This window comes from Chenopodium album, chromosome 24 (genome assembly GCF_948465745.1).
Source record: "Chenopodium album chromosome 24, dcCheAlbu1.1, whole genome shotgun sequence".
In the NCBI taxonomy this organism is placed as follows: Eukaryota; Viridiplantae; Streptophyta; class Magnoliopsida; order Caryophyllales; family Amaranthaceae; genus Chenopodium; species Chenopodium album.
The window spans coordinates 36,411,883-36,415,087 of record NC_137857.1 but is presented as its reverse complement, the minus strand read 5'-3'; the positions used below and the strand labels follow the sequence as shown (position 1 = coordinate 36,415,087).

Here is a 3,205-nt window from a genome sequence, read left to right as displayed (position 1 = left end):
TGCTTTGCACTTCAGATTTCTCTATTATAATCAGATCCTCAATTATAGTTTCAATTTAAGCCATGTGCAAGGAAAAAGAAAAAGAAGACCATTCTTATCTTTTTTGGGGATTTTACTTAAGGAGGCACAGTCATTGAATTGATAAGGAGTCAAACTAATTAAGATTGATCATATAGTATGTAATTAAACTTTATATTGTAATTCCTTAGGCTTACACTACAAGAAATAAGATCAAAGAGGGCAACTTTAATCGCCCTCTTAGAGCCAAATTTCGCCTTCTTAGGCAAAGAGGGCGACTTTTAAATCGCCCTAAAGTTGCCCTCTTAGCATCGTTGTATTAGCTTCGGAGGACAATTTAGATGTTTCGCCCTCTTTGTATGAGATCAAAGAGGGCAAAAAATTTCGCCCTCTTTGAATGAGATCAGAGAGGGCGAAATTTTTTGCCCTCTTTGACTGATTCAAGCAGGGCAACTAGTTTTTTCGCCCTATGAAATCAACTCAAACAGGGCACCTTAGTCGTCCTCTTTGTCCATTATCAAGAAGGGCAAATCAAAAAATCGCCCTGTTTGTTGTTTTTTTTTTAATTTTTTTAAAAAAAAAATTAGTTCTCTAATACAGGGCATATATAAAGTAATACAATAATTTATATAATTATGTAATCAACATTATTTATTAGCAAAAAGTATATTACAAGAGAATGTCTTTACAATAAAAAACAAAAACCAAAAAAAAAAAAAAAAAAAAAAAAAAAAACTATTTTCATAAACATGCTACTTGTACAACAAACATAATTAAGCTAACATAATGCACAACTGCAATATAATTTTCACTCCATTGCTAGTGAAGCTGAAATTTATGGTTCGAGTGTCCTTGGACTTGTCTTCACTTGTCTTCCACAATAGAGTTGCAATTAATCATCAGAATTCAGTTTTACTCTTCAATTCAATTATTCCTGTAATGTTGTTACTCCATTTTCTGAAGGAATCAAAGAATTGAAAGTTTAACAGAAGAGGGTAAATAGTGAGAGAAAAAAAAATAAAGATGTTATAGGTTATTAATACATACAAAAGCATCAGAAATTCAGAACTGACCTTGCCCAACAAGTATTGCAGAATAGATGTCTACAAAGTTATCTATTCAAAGTTATCCCACAAAGTAATCTGTCCAACAAAACTCAAGCTCAGCTCATAGGAGGTTTTCAACAATGAAAAAATTATTGACTCCCGGAAAAGTGTGCAACACATAATCAAGCTTGCCAAGGAAAGATGTATTAGTATGATGATCAGATCATTCTATCAGGAACCTAATTAACCCTATTAAAGATATGAAATGTTTCTGCATTATAATCATTAATTTTAATGCTAATCTGTGGAATTATTCCTCAATCAGTAGTTACTTAGCTTGTTCACTGTGTAATCTTTGAAGCAAAACAAGTTGGAATAGATGAATAGAGGTGCATATTGGGACTTTTCACTGTGTAAGTACCTCTTGGAGTAGCTTTGGGGCATAGATTGCAGTTGATGGTATTTGTTCTGCACTCTTCAAAACAATTGTATACCTGCATGCTAAGGTAGTCGCAACCTTCCACACAAACATGAATATAGGGAAATTCAATGAGAAATTCCACACAAACTAAAGACACTTCATCTCATTAGATAGACACACATTGGAGAATTAGACATTCAGGAAAAGAAAAAAAAGAGGCAATGCTAACACCTTAGCCTGTTTCAATACTCACCTGCATAATATCTCATTAGACGAACACACATTGGTAATTCGGCTTTAGCAGCTTACTCATAAGGCTTGCCATTGTCCCAAGTCTCAAGGGCAGCTATCTCATCAGTATGCTACTAAATGACTCTAGAGCAGTTGAAGATATAACACTTTAGCCAGTTCAGAATTTGCAATTTATACACATCAATTTTCAAATCTCAAGACCAATATTAACAAGAAATATGCTGCTTAAAATTTGAATTGTTAAACTCAACCAAACTGATAGAAAATTGGTCATTCATAACCAATTTGTTGTATAAAAGCAGATCACAATTATAAAAAAAAAAATAAAAAATAATGCAGCTGAACAAATATCAGATAATAGACATGTATAATGAAAAAATTAAACAATTAATTAAAAAAAACAACAAATTATTCAAATAATACCAGAATTTAGTGACTTGACTAAGGAATTTGAGCAGCGAACCAAACTAATTGTGCTTCAAACCCTAAATTAAATATAATGAGACAATTAATTAGCAGTAATTCTAGATTGTGAAATTGCAATTTGATAATTTAACACATTACCTAAGAAGGTGCTTTAATAGAGGAAATTGCTTCAGCAGAGGAAAAAGCTCAGAGGCTGCTTCAATGGAGGAGAAAGCTCAGAACTCGCTGCAATAACGACAATCAGAAGCTTAACTCCATAAATTTCGCATGATCTGCAACAAATTTTGAATCCTAGCAACAATTTCTAAAAATTCGAACAAATTAACTAGTGTTAAACCCTAGATTTTGAAATTGATATTTTCGATAAATTAACAAATACTACCTGATAAATTGGTTTGATGGAGGAGCTATTTCAATTGGAGGAGAAAGCTCAGAAGCTGCTTCAATGGTGAAGAAAGCTCGAAAATCGCTTCAATGGAGAAGAAAGCTCAAAATCCGCTTAAATGGAGAATACGAAGTATGAATGCTCATATTGTGAGGAGAGAGAAAGATTTTACAATTTTATATTTCTGGGTTTGCCTTACTCCACAGTGTTTTACTAAGTACTCCGTACTCGTCTTTGTTATTTGTGCGAGAAAGGAGCCAAAGAAGACAAATGTTTACAATCCGTCCTCTTTGTTTATCAAGGATGGCGATTTTTAAGGTCGCCCTATTTAAAAAAGGGCGATTGTTTAATTCGTCCTTGTTGTCTGATCAAAGAGGGCGAATTTAGTTCTATCGCCCTTATTGATCAAGTATAAGACAACGACTTGTTTTTCGCCCTCTTTGATAACAATAAAATAGGGCGAGTTACGTATGCCCTGCTTGATGCTTTATAAGAAGGCAAACTTCAAATTGCCCTCTTTGCCAAAATAAAATCGCCCTCCTTGAACTGTTTTCTTGTAGTGTTAGGGGTGCTTATCGAGCGAGCCGATCGCGAGCAGGGTACTACTCGACTCGACTCGTTAAAATTTCTCGTCTGCTCGACTCGACTCGTTACTCG

The 3,205-nt window shown here is 34.0% G+C and overlaps 1 long non-coding RNA gene across 2 annotated transcripts; it reads right to left on the bottom strand.

Moving 5' to 3' along the window:
* Positions 1–740: 740 nt before the first annotated feature.
* LOC145612073 (uncharacterized) lies at positions 741–3,001 on the bottom strand. Of its 2 annotated transcripts, XR_014106525.1 has the most exons (7): positions 2,546–3,001; positions 2,302–2,388; positions 2,161–2,222; positions 1,739–1,860; positions 1,486–1,581; positions 1,092–1,160; positions 741–975 (listed from the first exon to the last, which is right to left on the bottom strand). It is a non-coding gene; the product is annotated as an uncharacterized LOC145612073 (long non-coding RNA). The 2 variants fall into 2 exon arrangements; XR_014106526.1 differs by lacking the exon at positions 1,739–1,860.
* Between the last annotated feature and the right edge of the window lie 204 nt (positions 3,002–3,205).